The 14,631-nt window shown below is 47.9% G+C and overlaps 1 protein-coding gene across 3 annotated transcripts in view; it reads left to right on the top strand.

The window, feature by feature from the left end:
• Window positions 1-1,911: 1,911 nt before the first annotated feature.
• LOC147111781 (beta-galactoside alpha-2,6-sialyltransferase 2-like) overlaps window positions 1,912-14,631 on the top strand; it is a 245,835-nt gene continuing 233,115 nt past the window's right edge. For all 3 annotated transcript variants that reach the window (XM_085999005.1, XM_085999007.1, XM_085999006.1), the window contains exons 1-2: window positions 1,912-2,281; window positions 2,409-2,447. The gene's annotated coding sequence lies outside the window, so the exon portion shown is untranslated. The remainder of the gene's footprint in view (window positions 2,282-2,408; window positions 2,448-14,631) is intronic.

Genomic DNA, 14,631 nt, shown 5'->3' with positions numbered 1-14,631 from the left:
ACTATAATGTGGATAAATGTGAGGTTATCCACTTTGGTGGCAAAAACAGGAAGGCAGATTAATATTTGAATGGCAATAGATTGGGAGAAGTGGAAGTGCAAAGAGACCTGCGTGTTCTTGTGCACCAGTCGCTGAAGGTAAGCATGCAGGTGCAGCAGGCGGTTAAGAAGGCAAATGGTATGTTGGCCTTCGTAGCAAGAGGGTTCGAGTACAGGAACAAGGATGTCTTGCTACAGTTGTACAGGGCCTTGGTGAGACCGCACCTTGAGTATTGTGTGCAGCTTTGGTTGCCTTACCTGAGGAAGGATGTTCTTGCCATGGAAGGAGTGCAGCGAAGATTCACCAGGCTGATACCTGGGATGGCAGGAATGATGTATGAGGAGAGATTGTGTCGATTGGGCTTATACTCACTGGAGTTTAGAAGATTGAGAGGGGATCTCATCGAAACCTATAAAATTCTGTCAGGTCTGGACAGACTAGATGCAGGAAAGATGTTTCTGATGGCCAGGGAGTCCAGAACCAGGGGTCATAGTCTAAGGATAAGGGGTAAGCTATTTAGGACTGAAATGAGGAGGAATTTCTTCACCCAGAGAGTGGTGAACCTGTGGAATTCTCTGCCACAGAGGGCGGTGGAGGCCAGTTCATTAAATATATTCAAGAAAGAGTTGGATATATTTCTTAAGGCTAAAGGGATCAAGGGATATGGGGAGAAGGCAGGGACAGGGTACTGAATTTGGATGATCAGCCATGATCTCATTGAATGGCAGAGCAGGCTCGAAGGGCCGAATGGCCTACTCCTGCTCCTATCTTCTATGTTTCTATGTTTCTATATAGCGCCTTTCACAACCTCAGGACGTCCCAAAGTGCTTTGCAACCAATGAAATACTTCTGAAGTGTAGTCACTATAGTAATGTAAGAAACTCAGCAGCCAATTTGCGCACAGCAAGGTCCCACAAACAGCAAAGTGATAATGACCAGATAATCTGTTTGTGATGTTGGTAGGCAGCTGGAGGCACAATAGTGGGGCAAAGGAAGGGGGGATGCATAAGAGGCCGGAGTCAGTGGAATAGAATTTGGCCAGGGGTGGGCGAGGGCAGTGTAGGTTTGTAAGGCTGGAGGAGGTTACAGAAATATAACAGCTCCAACAGTAAACCTAAAGTATGTAATTTAAGCTATCAAATTATGCAGTGCAGTATTTGAAAATGAAGGGTTAAACAACCAGCTTCGATGAACGGTTCACACCCGAAATGTTAACTCATTTGTTCGCTCCACTGATGTTGCATGACCTACTAAATGCTTCCAACATTTTCTGTTCTTGTTTCAGGATTCCAACACCTGCAGTTTTTTTGCTTTTTGTTTGTATTGGTTAAACTATCACCTATGTTTACGATATGCAATGACGATAGCAAAATACTGCAGATGTTGGAAATCCGAAATAACAACAGAAAATGCTGGAAAAACTCAGCAAGTCAGGCAACATCCGTGGAGAGAAATTTGAGTTGACGTTTCGGGTTTGACCCTTCTTCAAGAAGGGTCAAACCCGAAACGTCAACTCAAATTTCTCTCCACGGATGTTGCCTGACTTGCTGAGTTTTTCCAGCATTTTCTGTTGTTATTTACGATATGCAAGGTTGCCTCCAACCTTTTTATTCAAGGACATGTTTAGAGCAACTCAGGTTCAATATACTGAATATAAAAGAGGCCCCAAAATTGCAGCTGTTGGTGACATTCTGCTGTAATTCCATCTACCTATATAAATTCAATTCTAAAGTAGCAATTGTCTGCTGTGCCTAGTTTCCTGTGAAGGAGCCCATTCCAGCTCATTAAAAGACTAAAGCTGTGAAGTAGTGGCGGGGGGGGGGGCGGGGGGGATAAAACACTCAAATGTCAATCAATGCTCATTCGTCATTTTGAAATGCTCGATTGTGCAGAGAGCCTGGAGGCATTTACCATACGCCTGTGAGGGAAGGCTGGTATTTTTATGGTACATGCACTTACGGTACTTCTCTGACATCTGTTTTGTGAAAGAAGGGTGTGAGAGAGCTATTATTTAGAGCAGATAACAGGAAGTTGAATGCAGACAAGTCCCCACCCACTAACAGCATGGTTGCTGCTGAGGCAAGTGTAAAGAGAACAAAGAAATGACAAGCAAAACAGTAAACTGTGCTGGTAGCATTCCAAGAGGCATACTTTCCCTGCTTGTCTGGCTTACGCTTGCTGGAAAATTTCAAGACAGATTTGATCTCTGAAACATTAAGAAGGTGGTGTTTGCTATTTGCAGGTAAGTCCAATAGTATCTCCATTGTATGTGAATGAAAAATCTGTGTTGTGCTGTGTTTATAGCTGCATATTGAACAGTAGCTTAAAAGGTTATCCTAGGATATAAACTGGTTTGTTCTTTGATTAAGGATCTTTTTGAATGATGACAGATGCAGGACTGGAGCTTAGTAAGTAGTATCTACTTCAAAATATTTTAAGCCTGTAATACACTAAACAGATAATTGATTTTTACCAGTAAGTTGTATGTGATAGTGGCTTCTGAGGTTGCTTTTTGTACATTTACACAATGCACTTTAGATGTAGCCTTTATAATATTTTTAAAATAATTGTTCAGTCCTTTTACATATAATCAATGTTTCTGTAGCACTCTGTAGAACAGTGCGTCTACCATACTGACCTACTGTGTCAGAGTGATAGAACTCGTCTTTATGGCTGATATTTTGCAAGCAATCAGTTCCTGCTTTCTGTTCAGAGGGAGGTTCCGAAGAGAGATTATTTCTGCACTCTCTGCTGTCAGCTTCATTTCTGGGATATGGAGGTAGGCTGATGCCTGCCCTCCTGGTCAGAAATGGTCCGGGGATAATATTGCATGGAAAAGAAAATCTGTGAAACATGGTTTACCCTTTAATTGAAGAACAAGGCACCAAATATTGTCCCTTGAGTCATTTAGAAGACTGTGTAGAATTGTCTTCAATGTAAGAGAGCATTTTCCCCTTTCTCCCTGCCTGAATGCTGTATGATATGGTTCCACAGGCACAGGCAGCCATCCAGTACTTCAATAAATGTCCAGTACAAAACCAAAAGGGGGTAGGATAGTGGTAGTGCAGAGGGTTGACCTTGGCTTGAGTTCAGATTTTTTTTTACAATTGGTGAAAATTCACTGGAAATTTTAATACTGTCACACCATAAACAGAATTAAGTGGAAAAACAGGCTCTGCTCTGATTTACATCTTATAAATTCCTGGGCAGCCTGTTCAAAAAACAAATTAACCAATTTCAAAAGCAGACAGGTGGTAACTCTGTACCTTGCCCAAGTGGCCATTGCTCTTTTCTGAACCTGGACAGTGAGTGTTGACAGGCTGATGGACAGGGGGAGCATCACAGCTGAGCAAAATCCTGCATTTACCTGTAGCACTCTTACACCGGAGTCAGAAAGATTAGGGTTCAAGATTTGATCCACTACAGACTTGCGCCTATAATCTATGTTGGAAATTCCGTGTCGTACTGAGGGAGTGCTGCTTTATTGGAGGTGTCGTCTTTCGGATGAAACAATAAACCAAGGCCCTTGCTCTGCTGTCTGAAATATCACTGACCAGTCCATCCTCCTCCAATGTCTCTCCATCACAACAACAACTTGCATTTATATAGCACCTTTAATGTAATAAAACATCCTAAGGCGCTTCACAGGAGCATCATCAAACAACATTTGATACTGAGCCACATAAGGAGAAATTAGGGAAGGTGACCAAATGCTTGGTCAAAGAGGGAGGTTAAGGAGTGTCTTAGAATCATAGAATCATAGAATGGTTACAGTGCGGAAGAAGGCCATTCGGCCCGTCGAGCCCGTGGCGGCTCTCTGCCAGAACACTTCAGCTAGTCCCACTCCCCCGCCCTTTCCCCATAGCCCTGCAAATTTCTTTCCTTCAGATATTTATCCAACTCCCTTTTGAAAGCTGTGATTGAATCTGCCTCCACCACCCTTTCAGGCAGTGCATTCCAGCTCTTAATCACTTGCTGCGTAAAAAAGTTTTTTCTTACATCGCCTCTGGTTCTTCTGCTAATTACCTTAAATCTCTCTCTACTGGTTCTCGACCCCTCTGCCAATGGGAACAGTTTCTCTCTATCTACTCTGTCCAGACTCCTCATGCTTTTGAACACCTCTATCAAATCTCCTCTCAATCTTCACTGCTCCAAGAGAACAACCCCAGCTTCTCCAGCCTATCAACCTAACTGAAGTTTCTCATTCCTGGAATCATTCACGTAAATCTTTTCTGCACCCTTTCTAAGGTCTTCACATCTTTCCTAAAGTGTGGTGCTCAGAATTGGACACAATACTCCAGTTGAGGCCGAACCAGTGTTTTATACAGGTCCATCATAATTACCACACTTTTGTACTCTAAACCTCTACTTATGAAGCTCAGGATCCTGTAAACCTTTTTAACTGCTTTCTCAACCTGCCCTGCCACCTTCAACGATTTATGCACATATACCCCCAGGTCTTTCTGTTCGAGCACCCTCTCCAGGATTGTACCCTTTAGTTTATATTTCCTCTCCTCATTCTTTCTAACAAAATATATCACTTCACACTTTTCTGCGTTAAATTTCATCTGCCACATGTCCGCCCATTTCACCAGCCTGTCTATGTCTTCCTGAAGTCTATCACTCTCCTCCTCACTGTTCACTATACTTCTAAGTTTTGTGTCATCTGCAAATTTTGAAATTGTGCCCTGTACACCCACGTCCAAGTCATTAATATATATCAAGAGAAGCAGTGGTTCTAAAACTGACCCCTGGGGAACACCACTGTATACCTTCCTCCAGTCCGATAAACAACTGTTCATCACTACTCTCTGTTTCCTGTCACTTAGCCAATTCCGTATCCATGCTGCCACTGTCCCTTTTATTCCATGGGCTTCAACTTTCCTGGCAAGCCTACTATGTGGCACTTTGTTGAACGCCTTTTGGAAATCCATGTACACCACATCAACCGCATTGCACTCATCAGCCCTCCTTGTTACCTATAGTAATCTGGGATGTAATGTTTAAGTTATCCACCAGATGGAGCCAAAGATTAAGGTATCACATTCACCAGTGTTTAAGGTAATGGGTCATGTAGTCAATGTCCTGGTACACCAGTTATTAAGGTAATGTGGCATTGCATTATGGGTATGACTCAGAGCGCTGAATAACCGATCATGGCTGCTACGGTAGGAAAGATCTCTGCTTTTGATGTTCAGACTCAGACCTGGGATGAGTACTGCGAGGTGCTGATGCATTTCTTTGAAGCAAATGATATAGATGATGTCGGAAAAAGGAGAGCTATTTTGCTCACTTCTGTGGGAAGTCAGACGTATAGTTTATTGAGAAACTTATGCAGTCCTGCAAAGCCGGGAGACAGTACATTTGCTGAATTAGTGGCCTTGCTGAAGGAACATTTCAATCCCAGACCGAGTGAGATTGTACAGCGTTTCAAATTTAATTCACGGAACAGAAAACCGGGAGAGGCTGTATTGGATTATGTAGCGGTGTTGAGAAAATTGGCACACGATTGCAATTACAGGAACAACCTGAAAGACATGCTGAGAGATAGGCTTGTTTGCGGGATAATGGATGATCGTATGCAGCAGAGATTATTGTCCGAGACTGGGCTTACATACGAAAAAGCGTTGGAACTTGCTCAAGCCGTAGAGACAGCAAACCGAGATGTAAAAGAAATACAAGATTCCGACTGGGCTACTACAAAGCAAGTTGGAGGTCAGGTTATTATGCACAAGTTGAATATCCATCAGAAACCACAACGTGAGCATGTAAAGGCATGTTATAGATGCAATGGCGATCACCTGGTGCGGGAATGCAGGTTCCTGGAGGAAAAGTGCCACAAGTGTGGGAAAAAAGGACACATAAAATGTGCATGCAGGGCAAAAGCAACCGTGGAGGAACCAAAAGGGGGAGGAAAGCAAAACCTAGGAAGAGAAGTGAAAAAACAGGGAGCACATCACATCAGCGGAGAAGCTGAGGAAGAAGACGACATGTTCATAGTGCATAGTATGGTAGAGAACATTCCAAAAGTGGATCCTATCACTTTGCAACTGACAATAAATGACTCTAAGGTCAACTTTGAAGTGGATACAGGATGCGGCGTGACCATAATGAACAGGGAGGAGTACTCAAAATTGTGGAACCGTGCAAAAGTTCCAGAGTTAAAGTCTTGCTCTATGCAGCTTAAAACATATACTGGTGAACGGGTGGCGACATTGGGTACAGTTACTGTAACTGTGCAACACAGGGACACTGTGGAACAGCTACCTGTAGTTGTAGTACCGGGTTCTGGACCAAACTTGTTAGGTCGGGGCTGGATACAAGAACTTAAATTAGATTGGGGAGCAATAAATCAAATAGAGGGAGGCAAACAATTGTCTTTGCAAGAAGTGTTGATTGAACATGAGAACGTGTTCAAGGAAGAACTTGGCACATTTAATGGCCCCCCAGCTAAGATTTATGTAGACAAGGAGGCACTGCCAAGGTTTTTTAAACAACGACCTGTGCCGTATGCCATGAAACCGAAGGTAGAGGCTGAGCTTGACCGTCTTTTGAGAGAGAACATTCTGGAACCCGTGAAATGTTCAGAATGGGCAGCTCCCATTGTACCTGTTTGAAAACCGAACAATTCGGTAAGACTCTGTGGAGATTATAAATTGACTGTAAATAGGGTGTCTAAACTAGAACAGTATCCTATTCCCAAAACAGAGGATCTCTTTGTGAACCTGGCTGGAGGGAAGAAATTCACAAAGCTGGATATGAGTCATGCATACTTGCAGATTACACTAGATGAGGAATCCAAGAAGTATGTAACCATAAACACACACAAGGGATTGTTTACCTATAATCGCTTACCATTCGGTGTCTCATCTAGTCCAGCTATTTTTCAGAGGCCTATCGAGGGTGTACTGCAAGGGATCCCACATGTTTCAATCTATCTGGATGACATTCTGGTGATGGGGAGAACCGACCAGGAGCATCTGAGCACTCAAAGAGGTACTACAAAGATTGGATAAGGCTGGGTTACGGCTCAAGAGGTGGAAGTGTACTTTCCTGGGGAATGAGTGATATACCTATCAATTCGTCCAATAAAAAGCGACGAGTTAGGAACGTAACTAAAGGTTTTTATTGACTAAATAACAGAGCCCACCCTCGTGGGTGATCGGGTCCAACAAGGAGGAATACCAGCCAGTCGACTACCTTTATACCTGGGCAGGTAGGTGGAGCCATGGGCAGAGTCGGAGGTGGTCAGCCCAGGTATAACAGCGCGACAAGAGGCGACCTCGTATAGTGATACAACAGTGAGAACAGTGATAACAATACAACAGTGATAACTATAGTGTAACGATAGTGAACGATAAAAGTGGTTTACCACATTCACCCCTTGTTTAGATTTGAGTCCGGCGGGGTGAAGTGTACTACCAGTTCTGGTATGTCAGTCTGTCCGGAGGCCTCGTAAGCCTCTCCGATCGTCGCAGCGGTGGTGCTGCGTTATCCGGTGTTAATGCTGGTGTCTGCGTGGTCGGCGAAGGCTCGTGGGGTTCCGGCATGCCGTCTACCTGGGCTGGAATTGGGGGGGTGGTGGGGGGGGGTAAAGGTGGTGTCTCCGGAGTGCCCGAGGGTGCGAGGTCTCGTAAGGAGACAGTGTCCTCCCGCCCGTCTGGGTAAGCCACGTAGGCGTACTGGGGGTTGGCGTGCAGGAGGTTCACCCTCTCGACCAGGGGGTCCGTTTTATGGGCCCTCACATGCTTTCGAAGCAAGACGGGCCCCGGAGAGGTCAGCCAGGTTGGTAGAGTGGTTCCCGTAGTCGACTTCCTGGGGAAAACAAACATTCGTTCATGGGGGGTGGCGTTAACGGCAGTGCAAAGTAGTGACCGGATGGAGTGCAGCGCTGTCGGGAGGACTTCCTGCCAGCGGGAGGTTGGGAGGCCCTTAGACTTTAAGGCTAAGAGGACGGCCTTCCATACCGTCGCGTTCTCTCTTTCCACCTGGCCATTCCCTCGGGGGTTGTAGCTGGTGGTCCTACTTGCTGCAATACCTCTCGCTAGTAGGAACTGACGGAGTTCCTCGCTCATGAAGGAGGAGCCCCGGTCACTATGTATATAGTTCGGGAACCCGAACAAGGCGAAGAGGTCGTTCAGGCACTTGATGACCGTGGTACTGGTCATGTCTGGGCAGGGGAAGGCAAAAGGGAAACGGGAGTACTCATCAACGATGTTGAGGAAGTACACATTGCGGTCAGATGACGGTAGAGGCCCCTTAAAGTCGATGCTCAGGCGCTCGAAGGGGCGGGTGGCCTTGATCAGGCTTGCTCTGTCCGGCCTATAGAAGTGCGGTTTGCACTCGGCGCAGGTCTGGCAGTTCCTGGTCATGGCCCTGACCTCCTCGATGGAGTAGGTCAGGTTGCGGGCCTTAATGAAATGGTAAAGTCTGGTGACCCCGGGGTGGCAGAGGTCATTGTGGAGGGTCTGAAGTCTATCAATATGCGCGCTGGCGCATGTAATTCGTGAAAGAGCATCAGGGGGTTCGTTCAGCTTACCTGGCCGGTACAAGATATCATAATCGTAGGTGGATAGCTCGATTCTCCACCTCAAGATCTTGTCATTCTTGATTTTGCCCCTCAGCTTGTTATTAAACATGAAAGCAACCGAACGTTGGTCGGTGAGGAGGGTAAATCGTTTGCCTGCCAGGTAATGCCTCCAGCGCCGTACCGCCTCCACAATTGCCTGGGCTTCCTTCTCGACCGACGAGTGTCGGATCTCGGGGGCCTGTAGGGTCCTTGAGAAGAAGGCCACCGGCCTCCCCTCCTGGTTAAGGGTAGCGGCTAGGGCGAAGTCGGATGCATCGCTCTCCACTTGGAAGGGGATGGACTCATCCACTGCGTGCATTGTGGCCTTGGCTATGTCTCCCTTGATGAGGGAGAAGGCCGCGCACGCTTCCTCCGTGAGGGGGAAGGATGTGGACTTCATGAGGGGTCTGGCTTTGCCCGCATAATTGGGCACTCATTGGGCATAGTAGGCGAAGAGCCCCAGGGTTCTCTTAAGTGCCTTAGGGCAGTGGGGGAGGGGTAGCTCCATGAGGGGGCGCATTCTTTCGGGGTCGGGGCCGATGAGTCCGTTCTCTACTACACAGCCAAGGATGGCAAGGCGCGAGGTGTTAAACAGACATTTCTCCTTATTGTAGGTGAGGTTCAGCCGTTGGGCCGTACGGAGGAATTTCTCCAGATTCACGCCATGGTCCTGCCGGTCGCGGCCGCAGATGGTGACGTTATCTAGATAGGGGAATGTGGCCTGCAGTCCGTTCTGGTCAACCATCCGGTCCATCTCCCTTTGGAAGACCGAGACCCCGTTGGTGACACCGAAGGGGACCCTAAGGAAGTGGTATAGGCGCCCATTCGCCTCGAAGGCGGTATACTGGCAGTCCTCGGGGTGGATAGGGAGTTGGTGGTAGGCCGACTTAAGGTCGATGGTCGAGAATACGCGGTATTGTGCAATCTGATTGACCATGTCAGATATGCGGGGAAGGGGGTATGCGTCCAGCTGGGTGTATCTGTTTATGGTCTGGCTGTAGTCGATGACCAGGCGATTTTTATCGCTGGTCTTAACGACCACGACCGGGGCACGCCAGGGGCTGTTGCTCCCCTCGATAATGCCCTCTTTTAGGAGGCGCCGCACCTCAGAGCTAATGAAGGCTCTGTCCCCAGCGCTGTACCGCCTGCTCTTGGTAGCGACGGGTTTGCAGTCGGGGGTGAGGTTAGCGAACAGGGAAGGTGGCGGCACCTTGAGGGTGGATAGGCTGCAGGTGTTACGCGGTGGGCGGTTTAACATTCGCTGGTTGTCGACTGTGAGTGGGGGGAGGGGTCCTCCGTATGCTAGGGTTACACTTTGGAGGTGGGATTGGAAGTCCAGCCCTAGTAGGATGGCAGCGCAGAGCTGGTGGAGGACGAGGAGTTTAAAATTTTTATACTCCGTACCCTTAACCGACAAGGTCACAACACAGTAGCCGCTAATGTCCGTGGCGTGGGACCTCGATGCCATCGAGATTCGGTTGCGCGTTGGCAGGACAGGGAGGGAGTAGTGGCTCACCGTGTCTGGGTGGATGAAGCTCTCCGTGCTTCCGCTGTCGAACAGGCAGGTCGTGGCGTGGCCGTTTACTTTGATGTCCATCATCGACTTGGACAGGTGGTGTGGGCGGGCTTGATCCAGAGTGACGGAGGCTAGTGTGTAGGTAAGCGAGTCGTTGTCGTCTGCGGGCGAGGCGGTCGTCGGGTCCGGGGGCCCGGTGGCAGTCGGGCGTGGTGGGTAAAATGGCGTCTCCCACGAGGTAGGACAAAATGGCGGAGAAGATGGCTGCCCCCATAACTCACATGAGGCACTATTGGGGTCGGTTGCCTTGATCAAAGATGGCCACCCCCATGACTCACGTGTGGGGATGCTGGCCTCAGTTGCCTTGAAAGAAGATGGCCGCCCCCACAGTTCGCATGAGGCACTGCTGGCCTCTGAAGATCCGCTCCTGCAGGCCTTAGAGAAGTGGCCTTTCTTCCTGCAGGTTGAGCAGGTAGAGTTCCTGGCTGGGCAGCGCGACCTCGGGTGCTTCTCCTGGCCGCAAAAGAAGCAGCCGGCGGCCCGATCGCGGGTGCCCGATGTCGGAGCCGGTACCGGGGGGTGGCGGTCCCGGTCGGGTCCGGGACGCCGACGCTGAGGTAGGTCCCGGGGGCGGCGCTGCGAAGGGTATTGCGGTAGGGGTCAGGCCCGAGTCCCAGGGTCGCGAGCAGTACCTGGAAAACGCCTCCTGGTCCTGATGGGCCACCTCTAGGGAGAGAGCGAGGGCTTCAGCTTTGTCCAGGTCGAGGTCTTTAGCTTCAAGCAGTCTTTGCCATGAGTAGTCGGACCGTAGGCCTTTCACAAAGGCATCGCGGATATTATCTTCCGTATTTTCAACAGCCGTCACCGCTTTAAAGTCACAGTTCCTGCCGAGTGCTCTTAGCGCCCGTAAAAATTCAGCTACAGACTCTCCTGGCTGTTGCGGGCGGGATCTTAGGAGGTGCCTGGTGTACATGTAATTTACCGGGCTCCGGTACTGCTGTTTCAGTAGGTTGATAGCGGCCTCGTATGTAGTCGTGTCCTGGATGAGTGCGTATACTCTTGGGCTCGCTTGGGCGTTCAGAACTCTTAGTTTGGATCTCTGAGGGACGCCGGATTCTTCCAGGTAGGATTCGAAGCAGTCCAGCCAGTGTTTGAAGTTGAGGGCTGAGTTTGCTGCCTGTGGGTTTAGATCCAGGTACGGTGGTTTGAGGGCTTGCAGCCAAGCCGGCTGGTGTGGCTGGCGTAGCCCGGTGTCTGAAAGCTGCTGTGGCTGTGCTTCTGGGAGGGCTTCTGGCTGGCCAGTAGTAGACATCTTTAAAATTTAGTCAATGAAATTGATATACCTATCAATTCGTCCAATAAAAAGCGACGAGTTAGGAACGTAACTAAAGGTTTTTATTGACTAAATAACAGAGCCCACCCTCATGGGTGATCGGGTCCAACAAGGAGGAATACCAGCCAGTCGACTACCTTTATACCTGGGCAGGTAGGTGGAGCCATGGGCGGAGTCGGAGGTGGTCAGCCCAGGTATAACAGCGCGACAAGAGGCGACCTCGTATAGTGATACAACAGTGAGAACAGTGAGAACAATACAACAGTGATAACTATAGTGTAACGATAGTGAACGATAAAAGTGGTTTACCACAATGAGGCTGTGTTCCTGGGACACAGAGTGGATGCCACCGGGCTCCATCCAATCAAGGAGAAGGTACAAGCACTGCAGGAGGCCCCAGCTCCTACCAATGTGACTGAGTTAAAAGCTTACCTGGGACTGCTAAACTATTATAACAGATTTTTACCAAACTTGGCAACAGTGTTAGCACCTCTTCACAAACTTCTGCGCAAAGGAGACGCAGTGGCAGTGGGAAGAGGAACAGAGGGGTTCGTTTGAACAGTCCAAGAAACTGATGCTGTCCTCGGATGTGCTGGTTCACTACAATGCAGAAAAAGACATCATTCTCACGTGTGATGCTTCACCTTACAGGGTGGGGGCGGTTCTTTCACACAGCTTGGAAGATGGAACAGAAAGACCAATAGGGTTTGTGTCTCGAACTCTGACACCAGCGGAAAAAACTATTCCCAGTTAGATAAAGAGGGGTTAGCAGTAATGTTTGGGTTACAGAGGTTTCAGAAGTACATATATGGCAGGAAGTTCACCATATGCACTGATCATAAACCTCTTCTATCTCTTTTAATGAAATGAAAGCAGTACCACAGATGGTGTCACCCCGGATCCAGAGGTGGGCAGTGACGTTGAAGGCATATGAGTATGTCATCGTTTACAAGGCGGGCAAGTACCATGGGAACGCAGATGCCTTGAGCCGCCTTCCACTGCCAGGTACACCTATCCGTGCAGCTCCAGAGGGCAGAGTTTTGATGTTGGAGGACACGGACACGGCAATTGTGACCGCAGAACAAGTAAGGACATGGACCGGTAAAGATCCAGTACTGTCTAGAGTCCGAGAATATGTGATGAGGGGTTGGCCACAGCATCCGGAAGGGGCTGAATTCATACCTTACAGTGTCAGGAAGACAGGGCTGAGTGTGTAGGATGGTTGCGTGTTGTGGGGAGCACGAATTATTATTCCACAGCCAGCACGACAGTCTATCCTAGGGCAACTACATCAGTGTCATCCTGGAGTTTTGTGTATGAAAGCCTTGGCAAGGAGTTACTTGTGGTGGCCAAGGCTAGATGAGGAGATAGAAAATCTAGTCAAGACATGCAGCACTTGTCAAGTACACAGGAAGGCACCAGCAGCGGCTCCTCTCCACCCCTGGGAGTGGCCGGATAAACCATGGAGAAGATTACATGTAGATTATGCGGGTCCATTCATGGGAAAGATGTTCCTCATAATCATTGATGCGCATTCCAAATGGGTGGATGTGTATCCTGTAAATTCTGCTTCATCTATTGTTACTATAGACTGCCTGCGTAGGAGTTTTAGTAATCAAGGGCTACCGGAGATCGTAGTAAGTGACAATGCCACATGTTTTGTGAGTACAGAAACAAAAGAATTCATGAGAAACAATGGCATAGTGCACGTGACCTCAGCTCCATATCATCCGTCTTCGAATGGACTTGCGGAGAGAGCCGTACAAACATTTAAGGAGATGATGAACAAAAGTGCGGAAGGGAGTTTGGCAGCCAAGGTGTCATGAGTTCTGTTCAGCTACAGAATAACACCTCAATCTACCACAGGACTCTCGCCTGCTGAGCTGTCATTAGGACGTCGACTACGCTCTACTCTTGACCTGGTTCACCCAGATCTAAAAAGGAAGGTGGAAAACCGACAAATCAAACAAAAGGAGAACCATGACAGAAGGACAAAGAGCCGCAGTTTTGGAGAAGGAGATGCGGTCCTTACCAGGAATTTCAGTTATGGTCCAAAATGGATTCCTGGCGTCATAGACTCAATGACCGGTCCAGTATCATATACGGTCATGGTGGGAACTGGTCAGGTAGTACGCAGACGTGTAGATCAGATACTGACCAGACCAGGGGAAATCGAACTGGAGGTTCCAGAGGCGATGTCGGAGGACAAGTTGGCCCCCAGTTATCCAAATGCTTCGGTGGTACCACCACCACGAACAGAGCCATTTTCACCTGGACCCCTTCATCAAGAGGAAACCATCGTAGCAGTGTCAGATACTCTGAGTACTGCTCAGGAGCAGCAGGTGGCTTTACCACAACCAAGCAGGGACTTGACTGTAAGACGTTCACCAAGGCCTTGCAAGCTGCCAGAGAGATTGATAATGACCTGCTAGATTCGTTCAGTATGGACTATCGTTAAAGGAGTTTCCTTATGGGACTTTTTAAGAATGTTGTTAAGAAATTAATGTAAACTTAAGGGGGGGGAGATATAGTAATCTGGGATGTAATGTTTAAGTTATCCACCAGATGGAGCCAAAGATTAAGGTATCACATTCACCAGTGTTTAAGGTAATGGGTCATGTAGTCAATGTCCTGGTACACCAGTTATTAAAGGTAATGTGGCATTGCATTATGGGTATGACTCAGAGGTGAATCCTCCATCTTGGCATCGTGCAGTTAGAAAATACTGTGTTTTGCTTGCAGCCTGTAAGAGATGTTTCTCTGCTACACCGTGTAATAAACAGTTGGGTTTTCTTCCTAATAACTCGCTTCTCTCAGTTTCTGACCTTACCACTCGGATATCACATTATCTCATCAAAAAACTCAATCAAGTTAGTTAAACACGATTTGCCTTTAACAAATCTGTGCTGGCTTTCCTTAATTAATCAATACCTATCCAAGTGACTGTTAATTTTGTCCCTGATTACTGTTTCTAAAAGCTTCCCCACTATCAAAGTCAAACTGACTGGCCTGTAGTTGCTGGGATTATCTTTACACCCTTTTTTGAACAAGGGCGTAACATTTGCAATTCTCCAGTCCTCTGGCACCACCCCTGTATCTAAGGAGGATTGGAATATTATGGCCAGTACCTCTGCCATTTCCTCCCTCAATTCCCTCAGCATCCCATCCGCTCCT

This window comes from Somniosus microcephalus, chromosome 10, assembly GCF_052327205.1.
Source record: "Somniosus microcephalus isolate GS21.2 chromosome 10, FLI_Smic_1.0, whole genome shotgun sequence".
NCBI classification, from domain to species: Eukaryota; Metazoa; Chordata; class Chondrichthyes; order Squaliformes; family Somniosidae; genus Somniosus; species Somniosus microcephalus.
The sequence above is the reverse complement of the archived record's forward strand: the minus strand, read 5'-3'. Positions and strand labels throughout refer to the sequence as shown.